Genomic DNA, 13,494 nt, shown 5'->3' on the forward strand with positions numbered 1-13,494 from the left:
TCATTTTATAACCTCAGGGGTAATGATGCACATACACTAGTGAAGCTGGTCAAGGTCAAGAGCTGAGAAAAGACTTGCTGAAGCAGGTAACCTCTTCAGGAACTGTCACGTGGGGTCAGACCCACAATCTTCTAGACCAACATTCAGTACCATCTGACAGCAATATCAAAGGACAGGAAATTCTCTACCAAACGATAAGTGATTTGAACAATGTTCTCTGAAAAGAGAATAACCCTGTGTAAAAAGTCCCAGATAAAGAGAGAATAGCCACCCAAAAGATTGTCTATTTATCAAATATGTCTATCTCCTTTTTTAAAGTGTGTGAATATAAAATTCACCTAAAGATTTACTCTGGACCATCTGTTAGATAAGCCATTTCTCTTCTTGGGGTGAAAAGCTGCTCAAAATAATACCAACTATATAAACTTACACTTTTCTACTTATGCTAAACCTAATTCTCTCAGTTATAAGTGGTATTCTAACATTCTTGGATCTGTGGGAAATGTTCATGATATTGTAGGATTCGATGAATCTCCTTTCAGATTTCACATCTTTGTTCAAGCATTCACATAGTTCTCCACTATCCTAAAAAAAAAAAAAAAAAAAAACTCTATATTTAAAAGTGCAGTGTGCTTTTCAAGAACTTTCCAATGATGTCTATCTTGAGGTGCAGGACCAAACTTTCAAGGGAATATCCTTAAGGTTCAGATACACAGACAAACTGACACATAGCCTTCAAAGACCCCTATTAAGAAATAATAATTGAACCCAAATATGTGTTTGAGTGTAATATCCATCAATATACTAAAGAAGAGTGAAACATCTAAATCTCATTGGAAATATTATAAAAAATAATATATAAAATACCTATTCTAAAACATCTCAATGTATCATACATTTACATATATTTTGTTAGGCAAATTAATATACACCTAACAGAGATAAATGGTACAATAATATTCTCTCCTCTGTATATAAAATCCATTACTATTACTGTGCCCTAACACCTGTACTATAAAAGAGTTCCCTCATTCAGTAATACTTGTAGCATATCTTCCAAAGATTTTATGGAACAGTATCTGGATTTAAAACTCCTAGTTCAGTATGATCAATATAAAAAAAAATAATTTGCATGTAGCAAACACCAAGTTCACAAAGATGTGGATGAATAAGTGAATGACTCCACATGACCTTCCACATGAGCACCTTTTTCAAATGACACAAACAGTGAGCATAATTTTGCATGTTAATCAATGGTTATATATGTATGTTTATATATGTAATCAGTGATTAATGAATAAGTACAAATATTTCTTCAGAGAATACATAAAAATTGTATAATCTATATAAATCTTTTTATGTAAATGCCTTTTAGGAATCTTAAAAGTGGTATTCATTGGGGGAAGTTGGGCAAAGGGTATTTAAAAAACTCTGTACTATATTTTTACTAGATTCCTGTGAATCTAGTTATTTCAAAAATAGATTTCTTTTTTTTAATATTTTCAGTTGTAGATGGACATAATACCATTATTCTATTTATTTGTTTTTATGTGGTGCTGAGCATCGAACCCAGTGCCTCACGCATAAGTGCTCTACCACTGAGCCACAACCCCAGGCCAATAGATTTCTTCAAAAAACTGCTACCAACTCATTTTTAATCTCAAATAAATTGTAAGTACAATTATGTCCAATTTTGAGAACGAATAAAATACAGTCATATCAAAATAAGTTAATTTATCTAGGGAACTATAACATATCACAAACGTAACAAAGTTTCTCCCAAAAGTTACTGGATTCTAAACTTCATTACAACAGATTTCAAGAGAAATGTCTGAAAGACCTGAGAGTAATGATTCACAGCTACCACACCAGGGGAACACAGCCAGAAGTCGAGCTGAGATAAAGTTGGGTGAGATAAATGGGCACCTCTGATTGGTCTGTCAGGATTTTTAAAGTGACTGCCTATCATTCCATGAAGTACTTCATGTTGTAGAATACACTGGCCACTGTGAGGACCACAAAAGAGAAGCTCGTGAAGATTGAGGGCGCAAATAGTAGGACAGGGACAACATGAACACATGAAATAGTTAAAGGGCAGCACAAAGCAGTAAGCACTAAAGTGATCAATTAAAGTACGGAATTCACTGCCTAAAGTTTTGGCAGCAAAAACATTTCAGTGCTTGAACTATATTTTCTTCTGATGTTTTTGGATGACTGTTTTTGTTTCATTTCTTAATGCATTTTTCAAGGGAAATTATCTGATCTCATTTATCTAAATCGTTTGAGACATTTCCTATCTGCCTTCTCTCTTTTCCCTGGCAAAGAAGCTCAACTTGTAAAAGTGCAAACGTGTGAGCTGTGTGTTTCTGCTTAATCTGTTAATGCTCAGCAATTTCCTAAAGGCGATTGTAATCAGTACTTTAGCAAACTCCCTACCAGGAGGCCCTTTTCTCTGCTAACATCATGAATGCTCATCTCACATTCCTAAGGACACAGTCTCCAGAGGTCAAAGGAATGAAGGAATTTGCAGAGCAGTTCAGCTGCAGTGTCCTGCTGCAGCTGCAGTCATGCCACACATGAGGGGAGGGTCTCAGGGGTACAGCCATCAACACTCAAGGTTCCATTACACTTTCAATCTAACTGATGGCCTCCCTGAGTCCTTACTCAGAGCAAGCATGCTTCACCAAGTAACAGTTTCAGGACTTCATTCACAGTCCTTCTGTGAAAACCCTGATTTAAGTACATTATTACATTAAGTACATTATTCAAAAAGGTCAAGAGACAACAGATTTCCATGCTGAAGAGCACAAGAAATGGAAGAGCTAATTCTGTTCCTTTTTGATATCAGTTCAGATACTATAACTGATACGATCCTACTCTTTCGACAATTATCCTTCCCTAAATCCATGATACCATTTTTTTTAAGTCTTATGTGCTGAATGGACACCCAAATGAGGACCCTTGTTTCTAGCTTTAAGCAACATCCAGACATGCCTGGGTGCATTTGTTTTAAAATGACCCAGTTTAACTTCTTGAAGGAATGTAATCACCCAGAACAAAAGATGAGGTTTTCTGAAACTCACTATTTTTAAAATAGTAGTTTAACAAGGCTCACCATAATTGCTCTTTGTATTTATTTCAATTTTCCATAGCATTATGTCTGTAACAAAAAACAAAGTCTGCCTGCTATTCCAGATGATTCTATTTTCCACTACATCAGCTACATTTGGGTCAAGCCCACAAGAGGTACACTACCTAAAATGTAAACATCCTTCTCCCATGTATACTGACATGTTATCCTGAAGGAATGTGTTACACATTGAGTACCCTGGGTACCACAAAATAGTTGTACTTAAATGATCAGAGCAAAGTAACCACCAACTCTATAAATAAATAAATACATAAATAGCTCAAATACAAAACAAAAAAAGATATCAGTCCTTGAGTTCGAAAATCTAATTAGATTTCCACATAAAAATCCAAGTTCCTTTTACCTCAAGTCTGGCTTTGTATTGTTTAAAAGAGCACTATGTAATTCTCCAAAAGAAAAATCATAAAAATTTTAATTCAATTTAATTTAAAAATAAAAATAATATGCCACTCAACTATTTTTCAGATAAGAAGAAAAGAGAGTCACAGAGTCAAGTCAATAGCTGAGAAGCAGACCTTTCAAAGAGTTAAAAAATTACACACAAATGTTTGTAATGGAGTATGCTGCCCATTTACTTTAATATTATAATTAACAAATCTGAGAAATGCCTTACCCATACTAAATTGGAAAGGCTCTATACAAGCTTCAGTTTTCAACTATTATCATCCTTAAAATTTCCATTCTGCATGAAATATGGTTTCCAAGGTATCAGCACTGGAGAACCCACCACAACATTTTAAATCTGGAAATTTGTTGGCCAGCATTCTAATTATAGAAGCTAAAAATATTCAGCATGTAGGCTTTGGGGGATCACCCATGGAGTGAAGAGCAGTGTAATCATTTTCAAGAGTTCTCCAAGTCCGGTGCGTGTTACTTGGGGGCACAGATTTAATATGAACCATATAGTGAAATGAGTGATCTCAAACTGCCAGCTATTAGACTCCGTTCTTCAATCTAGTTTTTGATAACCCCTATTCCCTACTCAGTTATAGCAATAAAAAAGTACAAGTCCTAGAGGGGAAAAGAAAAAATGGAAAACACAGTTTGAGTCACTCCAAGTAAGAGCTTGAGAAAGATCTTAACTGTGCTGTTCATTCATTCAGCCAACTAACATTTATTAGTATGCCAGGAACTGTTCTCAGAGGTGGCACAATTCAACTCAAGAATAAAGAATGGTGTAGAATCCAAAAATAATAATAACTACCACATGTATAGCTGTTTACAGTTATAAACAAGGTTTCATAAGCATCACCACCAGTCCCTTGTAATTCCTTTGTGAATTAGATTTTACCATCATTTTAATAATGAAAAAATAGAAACACAGATGATTTTTTTTAAAAATCAACTAGTAAAGTAAAAGAGCTGGATCTTCAACTTGTGCACCTTCCAAATACAAATCTCCATCAGTCACTGTGCAACACAACATTACAAGATGCTCTACTTGTGTGTTAAGCACAAGGACAAGTGTTGTGAGTTTTTGTGTGTTGTGTTAAAGCTGTTTTGTAGATTTTCAACTTTTAAAAGACAGGGTTTCATAGATCTAGACTATGACAGTTACAAGTTAAAATGTTTCTAATCTCTTTACCCACTTACTTTACTTATTAGATGGAAGCAATGGTGAATGTGTCTGCCTGGTTAGCTGAGTTTTCTAAATAAATAAGAGAAGTTAACTCCTCAAGTATTAAAATCTTCCTTACTTGGGATAAAATATTAGACAAAAACTTTATAAGCAAAAAACCTGAATGAGTCCACCACACAGAATGTAACCAATAAACATGTAAAATGGTAACCTGAAAATGCAAATTAAAATCAAGATCAGTAGAGTAGAACAAGCAGATCAGGAGGAGGGAGAAACAGGAAAGGGAAGGTACCAGGGAAAGAAGCTGATCCAATTATTTCAAGTACATACACAAATATTGCACAATGAATCCCACCATTATGTATCATTATGATGCACCAATAAAAAAGAGAATAAAAGAATGTGAAACAACTATACATCTACCAGAATAGCTAAAATTAAAAAGATAATACCCAGGTGTTTATTAAGGATGCAACAGACAAAACTCATACAATGCTGATAGGAGTGTGAATCTGTACCAAGAAGTTAGTACATCTACTAAAACTGACACAGTGATTCAACACACAGCACACACAATTGAAATTTTAGCATGTTTACTAAAAGATATATATAAGAATGTTCATAGCAGCACAATTTTTAACAGCCCAAAACTGGAACCAACCCAAGGGTCCATCAAAAGTGAAATGGATAAATACATTGTGGCATTCTCAGAAGGTGAAACAAGATAGAGCAATAAGAATAAAGTTTGTGAGACTCTTTTTGGTTGCTTCAAACCATCACTTCACACAAGACTAGGATGAGTCTCACAAACATCATTTTTAGCAAAAGAAAATGAACACAGGAACATGTACAATGTGATTCACTGATAGAAAGTTCAGTAACAGGTCGAAGTAACCTGTAGTCTCAGAAGTCTGAAGTGAACTTTGGGGAAAGTAATGACTTGCAGGGGAAGTGGAGAGGAGGCTTCTGATGCTGGCGATGGTTTAACATCATGGTCTTGGTGCTGGTTACGTTGATGTATTCACTCAGGTACATCTCTGAGCTGTTTACTGATGACTTAATGACATTGCAATTTTCTGAATACATGTTGTATTTCAATAAAAACTTAAACTGAGAGCTGGGGATGTGGCTCAGTGGTAGAATGCTTGCCTAGCATGTGTAAGGCCCTGAGTTCAATCCCCAGCACCTCAAAAGAAATAAAAAATAAATAAATAGGAAGGAAGGAAAACGGATGAAAAGAAAGGAGAAAGTAAGGTAGAAGAGAGGGTGTAATAAAGTGATGTTATCAGTTCTACACCTAAACTGCCCTTAAACCTCCCCCGACTTCAATTCTTTACTTCTGTTTCCAGTACTTTGTCTACATCTTCCCTTACTACCAAGCTGTCTGATGGTACTTTCAATGTTTTCCAGGGGCTGATGCCCACTTCTATCTCCTACTTTGCAGTTACTGTTTGCTATGAGAGCAGAGACCTTATAATCTATCCTATTAGAATTTATGTTTGTTAAGATAAAGCAGACTCTGAGAAATATTCTAAGAGTGAAGTGAATTCTCTTGAATGTATGTTCCTTTTTTGCCCTCAGTTTGCCTACTTGGAGATTTTTTACTGAAGAATATGTTAAATAAATGAATGTTTTACAAGATCTATCAGTGATGCTAGATCTCCAGGTCAAAGCTAGAATTAACCAGAAGTCCAGGTCTCTCAAGTATACTTATTTGAGAATAGTATAAGAGTATAGAGGAGAACATTAATCAGTGAATATATTTACAAAAAAGTAAAAACACTGACAACTTTTATTGAAGGCATTATGGTAGATTTTCTAGTTGTGTCACTTACAGAACACAACAGTTTTAAACAGTCCATTCCCTTCTTAGTTTGCATTTTTAATCATTTTTATTTTTAAAAACCCCCCAAAGTATAATAGAACTTTTGTGTAAGGCTTTTTTGGGTATCTAATATAGAAATTCAAGTTAATCGAGAAAATTCTTTTTCCACACAATTACCCGCAAAGAAAATATATACATATATATAAGTTGGTGGTTATTTATTTCCTTTAACATCCTAATTTCCTATAACTTTTTCCTGTGTTAATTCTACATGAAAAACCACTATTAGTTTTCAAGATTGGAGCTTATAGTGGTATACCCAAACTGAAAATTCTTTACTAGCAAAACGCCCTTGGCATTGCAGGATCTGAGGCAAGAGGGTGCTGCTGCTGATGGAATGGCTTGAAATGGAGACCACCACTTTGCAGCAGGATAAACTTTCATCTGCTCATCTTCTGCTGTGACTAAATGGACATTTTTCCATTTCATGACAGTCATTCAATAATTATGTATCACTAGTCAAAAGATAACACGTCTATTCTTACCTCCATCAATAATCTTCTCTTAAGAAAAGCAAACAAAGTTCTCTGCACCTTAATTTCCTCATCTTCTCAATAAACATAATAATCCCTTGCATCTAATCCATTTTCAAGAAAGAAGAGCAAGATGATGTTTTGGCTCATGCAAACAACTACAGATGAGCAGGTTTCACCATTACTCTTTCTACCACACCTTTTTTGAATATATAACTTAATTCAGAGGCAAGTAATACAATATATCAAGGAGTAAAATTATAAACATAATAAAGACCAGAAGAAAAAGTTTTCTCTCTTATTTGCACAGCCGATAAAGAAAGCCATCACCATTTATACCCTCACCATCTTTTTGATACCTGTTTGAAATGCCATTGCACTGTTGAGACTAGAGAAATGCACTAAAATTCATTGTCTCAAAATCATTATGACAGTAGCAAATATGCCTTGAGCTAACTGGCCATCTGTACTAATCTGTGTGTGTGTATGTATGTGTGTGTGTGTGTGTGTGTGTGTGTGTGTGTGTGTGTGAAATGCACATCAGACAGAACAACCAAGCAAAAGGGAATCCATCTCTAGAACTAGAAAAATAAATAAAGGTATACATTACTGAGTATATGAAATAACCTCATGTTATAAGATAGTAGCGAACTTTCTGATTGGTGACATAATCTTATTAAGTGTTTATATATTGGGAGAAAAGCAAAATGTATTTGTAATTCATCTTAACTCGGACCTTATATGAAAAAAAAATTATTCTTCTCTTCCCCTAACATTTCCACATGCAAAGTAGTAAAATCTACTTTTATAAAATCTCACTAACTTCCAGGATATTCCATAACTATCCATTTTGCTAAATAATTTCCTAAAAATTACACAAATTTCATAAATTATAACTCATCCTGGGAAACAGCATCAACTGAGGTATGAGTTCTGCTTCTAGCTCTTTCTTTGTATTCTGATTCCTTCCATTTAGCCATCAAAAAAAAAAAAAACTTAGATACTTTAATCATCATGAAATTTTCCTCTTCTCAGTCTGTTCATCCCAATCTCAATCTTATTACCTTTCAACTCCTGTTTTAGATTTTATTTCTGTTGTTTAAAATGAATACAAAGAAACTTCAAGAAACAAGCTGATGATGAGCCTCATCACATTTCAGTCCTGGCAAATTCTCTCAAGATTCCTCTCCCCTAACAGTAATAGTCCTCCTGGACTGCAGCGCCCTCAGAGGCAGGCAGAGAAACCTGATTATCTCCTTGATTCACTGGCTAATGTGTGTATTTCCTTTCCTTAAATGCTGTGTTCCTTTAAGATGCAAGCTATGGCCAGACTACCTTGCTTGTTATCAGAACACAAGATCAGAACCTCAAAATTGTACTTGCCAGAGCTCAGTGAAAAATGAGATTACTACCAGGGCATGCTGGAAGTTGTCCCAAAGGTTACCCGATGTCTAACCCATTTTTTTCCTCTAAATACAAAATGTTTTCTAATCATTCAAAAGGATAAAATAATGATACTAAAATTTAAAGTTATTTTATGGTGACAAAATGAACTAAAAAAAATACATCACTAGAAAATAAGAATACAATCTGGTTAATCTTACACACACACACACACACACACACACGTATATCCAGAAATAAGCCATTTAAATGACACCTCATTTAAAAAAAAAAAAAAAAAAAAAAAAAAAAAAAAACTTATTTTGAGAAGCACTCAACTACAAACTATTAGGGGTTTCTTAAGAAGTTTTCTGTTTTCTCAAACATACCTAGGACCATCAAAATATTCCATCTTATCCTTCTTCCCCCTACCCCTGTAAATACCCTATACCTCAACAGCTCATAAAAGTACTACTTTCCCATCTCTATCTATACTTGTGGCAGTTTTATATCATTTTCCCCAGACACTCTAAAGTTAAAACAATTCCATTTCAAGAATTAACAGAGACCAAAATCCTATCACTACTTTTAACTTTAAAATGAAAGTAAGTTTTTTCTCAGTAATGAAAACTATAGGAAAATAAACAGGCACATTTCCTTTGCATGTAGTTATACTAGTAACCTCAATCTAACTACAAAAATGACCATGAAATTATTTAAATGTTAATGGGATAGATGCAAGGAGGGGTTCTTAGAAACAGTTTCAGAAGACATTACACTGGTCAAAAGAAGCCTGTAAATACTGCTCTGAATGCATGGAAGACTCTATTAAAGTCAGAATGAAATAAACCCTAATAGGCAAAATATACTTTTAATTCAGGTGCTATTTCAACTCTAAGTCCTAGATACAAAAAGGGGGTAAGAGGAAGTACAGTACAATGCAATGCCTCTTAGGAAAAAATAGTTCCAGATTTGAGACAATGTGTTCAGTACAGTCCAGTGTCCATGACTTCTAATTAGGAGCAACTTTCTCCAGCACTGATGTGAAAAGAGGAGAAGTGGAGAAAGTAATCCAAAGCAGTCTGGACTGCGCTTCAGTCCAGACTGGAAAGTTTGCTGCAGGCAATGGTGCTAGGGTCGGGCCTTGAGAAAGAGTAAGAGGTAGAAAAAAAGTTTTACAAAGACCTGATAAATGCTCTACAATGTTGGTACAGAAGTAGAACTGCTTTCTTCTCCACCTTTATAAGTACAGGTTTTTTTCCTTTTGTTCTTTAAGAACTTTTTTTCTTTGTGGTGCTTGCTGCAGATTGCTGATGTAGTTCCCAATTCCTGCCTTCCTTTAGTGACTGTTATTAACAGACTGCCAAAGGCTGAGTGAAATGCACTTAAGAAGAAAGAAATCACCTATCTTTGCCAAGATGCACATGCTGCCCAGTACCTGAGGAAGAGCTCTGCTAACGCTGGCCAAGAGAAATGCCAGTTTAACCTCTGCCTCCTCCTTCCAAATCCATTGCAAATAAATGTGTGTGTGCCACTTGCAGAGAATCTGCCTGACTCACCCCCACCGCCTTAGGCGTGCCAGAGAGAGATGTGAATGCTCGGTACTGGAGCGGTCAGTGAAGTGGGGGCCGCGGCCTCGGTGGCACTGAGTTCCCCAGGCTTCCCCCTCTGATGTGTCTGGGTATGCGTCCCCCTTAGGCAGGTGCCTGGCCACACTGCGACCACCCAGGCTCACAGGAACACACGTGTCACTGAGCCCGAGCCAACCAGCCAGTCGTACACTGGCCCCACAATCCTGGTAACAACACCCAGTTACGCGAAGGGGGTTAGGCGGTGGAGGGTGCGGGGGACAAGACCACCCCAACTCTTCCTGTAAACGCTAAGAAGAAAAAAAAAAGTACTTTTCCGCGGAAGCAGCCTGCACACGTCGCGGGAACCCAGCCCAGGGGATGCCCGGCCCGCAACTGACCTCTCCCTCCCCCGAGCGCGTCGAGACAGCCTGCGCGCCCTCCAGGACCGGCCCCCCGGCCCCTCGTCCGCCGCCTCGTTAGGCAGGGGACTCGGCCGACCCACCCGCCCCCGAGCCGGCCGGGCGCTTACCTCCTAGGATCCGGCTTCCGTCGCTCCTCCAGTTTGGCGGCTGAGTGTGTAGCTGCAGCGGCTGCCGCCGCCGCCGCCGCCGCTGCCGCCGCCGCTTTCGCTGCCACCACGGCCGCTGCCGCCACCAGAGCGCTGGCCGGCGCGCCGCCGGGGTTGAAGGCTGGGGGCCCGCGGGGTCCTGGGAGGCGTGGGCCCGGCGCGCGGCGGCGCAGAGCCGGGGGAAGTTGACGGTGCGAGGCACCGAGCGAGCGGGGCGCTAGTCACCCGCTCCCAAGTAGTCACAACTTTGCTGCCTGGGTGGGTGAGCGCTCCGAGGCGGAGAGAGGCAAGGGCGACAGAGCGGGGCGAGAGGGTCTTCAGAGCAAGCTCCACTAGAACCTGAACGGCCCGAGAGGCAGCGGGAGAAGGTGGCGCGGGGGGAATGTCTACACGGCCCGCGTGGTGCGCGGAGAGTGAGGGTGTACGGGCGCGGGCGTCTACTCTACTTTGCCTCCTGCAGCTTCTGCATATTTATGGGGATCTCCGATGTAACTGCCAGTGGCTAACACTGCAGCAGTGGTGCCCGGTCCGGGCGCCCCTCGGCAACAAACCGGGAGTGGGGGAAGGTGGCAGCGACTGTGCCGCGAGCGCGAGCCCGCGATCCATATTTAAAGCCGCGAGTGGCCTCGGCCGGCCCCCTGCCCTGCCCTCGCTCGCTCCCGCCCGCCTGGCCCCCACCGCTCCCTGCCGCCGATCGGCGTCAGCCGCCTGGGCATCCGCGGCAGCAGGGAGGGGCCTCGCGCCGCGCCGCCTCCGCCGGGGGCTCTGGATCTGCGCGCTGCACCCGCCCGCAGCTGACCCAACACCCAGGTCCCGACCGGCCGCCCTCGCCTCCCTAGGTTCTTTCTCTCCTGACCTGAGCGGGCAGCTAGGTCAGCCTTACTTGCGCGAGCCCTACTCACAAGAGTTCCCTGCTGGGGACTGCCTGAAGTTGCAAGCATTTCCCAGCCCTAGATCATTCTTGAAGCTACTTTATAAAACTTGAGGTGTATTGGTAAGTAGAGTACGGCCAGCACCTAGTATAGACAATATTCAATCTTTAGCAAATGATGTCTGGGCACATCGAGGTTCTCAGGCTTGACCTTCGTTTATGTCACTAATTGCTTTTGTCTTCCTCTGGAGTTAGGATTCCTAACACTCTTAGTCATCCAAGGGGGGTTCTTGAGATTTCAAAATGATCATGAGTATTTACTCTGTTCTTCAGTCTAATTAATGAGATTTAAGTACCCTTTGCCAAGCAAATAATAATAATAACATATCAGTGACCCAGCACCATTATGATCAGTTAAGTAACTCATTAAGATATGAACAGATTGTCAACACAGACACAATCTAATGTTCTGGAAATGTCTACCGAGGGTAGCCACTTAATGAATTTGAGCCACGCAATTTATGATGCAAGTTCATACTCATTTTCTATTAATGCACCTTATAGAAGTGGAAGTCACTGATCAAACTGCATTTTCAGTTGTAGAGCCACCAAAACACATCCCAAGAAAATAATTTTCCATACTGACTGGCCGCTCCTGGTTCCACAACTTTCTTCAATACAATGCTATAGATAATAAGATGGGAGGGGGAATATTAGGGGTAGAGGAGAAATAAATTTGAGAAAGAGATATTCTTTATTCTTTTTTTCAGTATTTCAAAATGAGAGAGATCCATGGTGTCTCAAAAGGACTTGGGAAGCAGATATAGAGCTTGTAGTTTTCAAACACCTGTGTGTTTAAAATTCCTAATCAATGCTCCAAAAGCACTAAGCTGCCTGATGTCTGAAATTAAAATGTACTTATGTCATATGTTGGGCTGTTGTCACATCTGGCTCACATATAAGTTCACACATTCTACATTTCCCACTGCAGTGACATGAGAAATTCAAAACCCAAGATAAAACAAAGATGGAGCTTTAAAACTTTCCCTTAAGTCATTATATTTTCTCTCCAGATTAATGTTAAAATTAACTGTCATTTCCTGGACACAACAAGAATCAGCAACCCCAAAGTAAGTTCACAGGCAAAAAGAAATCACTTTTGTATTAAGAATTTGCCAATGCTATTAAGCAGTTTTTCACACTGTGGATTATGTATTTCAACATAGCTGGCAATTTCTCATTATAATCTTGAACCAGCCATGAATAGTCAGCTTTGGTGAATGTTTGAGAAAGGAAAAGTGCAATAAACACATTTTCCAGGCATTCTGCGCAAAATACCTCGAAATGTCCTCACACAAGATGGATCGGTAACACTTGGAGGCATTCACTATCAAGATTGGCAAGATTTTACCATAAAAGAGGTATAGAGTTTGTAAAATAGGAGGATAGGAAAAGAGAATGAGAGCATTCTGGGGGGATATTTGGAATGTGTCTTAATAAGAAAAAGTGCTGTCTTTGGCAAGGATCCAGCAAAGGATCTGGTATCATTCTCGCTACTTGATGTTTGCTATCCCACAATTAAAAGAACATGTTCTATTTCCTTTCCTATTGATTATTGTCCAGTAATTGAGATACATGTGTTTTCCCTTTGAAAGGTAATTGATTAACTTTTCTTGTTCACTCTGCATGTGGCTACCTTTCCTGTTGCTTTTCCGGGTGAGAACAATGAATCCTGAGATTTTTTTTTTCACCAACCCTAAAAACTTTGTATGGACTTTGAGTCTTGTAAGTCCAAAGAAAGACTTATTTGTTCTCTTTATTTAGGAGTTGACACAGGTTGATGACAAAATGAACAGAAAATTTGATGGAGTTGGAAAAAACAGTATAAGTAATCTTTACTAATAATGGTTTGTTTACTTTTTAATCAATAACTCTCTGTGCTTAATGACTTTCTGGAGTACCTACCCACTATTTAGCTTATTAATCAAGTTTCTTTCCTATCATTCAAGGTCC

General features: G+C 39.0%; 1 protein-coding gene across 3 annotated transcripts in view; it reads right to left on the minus strand.

Annotated features, from left to right (window-relative positions):
• Positions 1-11,186, minus strand: part of SLC4A4 (solute carrier family 4 member 4) — a 327,400-nt gene extending 316,214 nt beyond the window's left edge. The window contains exon 1 of one of the 3 annotated variants that reach the window (XM_079152708.1): positions 10,572-11,186. The gene's annotated coding sequence lies outside the window, so the exon portion shown is untranslated. The remainder of the gene's footprint in view (positions 1-10,571) is intronic. The other 2 variants (XM_079152712.1, XM_079152710.1) reach the window with 2 other exon arrangements.
• Positions 11,187-13,494: the final 2,308 nt, after the last annotated feature.

The sequence above is a fragment of the Sciurus vulgaris genome (assembly GCF_902686455.1).
Source record: "Sciurus vulgaris genome assembly, chromosome: 9".
Lineage (NCBI taxonomy): Eukaryota > Metazoa > Chordata > Mammalia > Rodentia > Sciuridae > Sciurus > Sciurus vulgaris.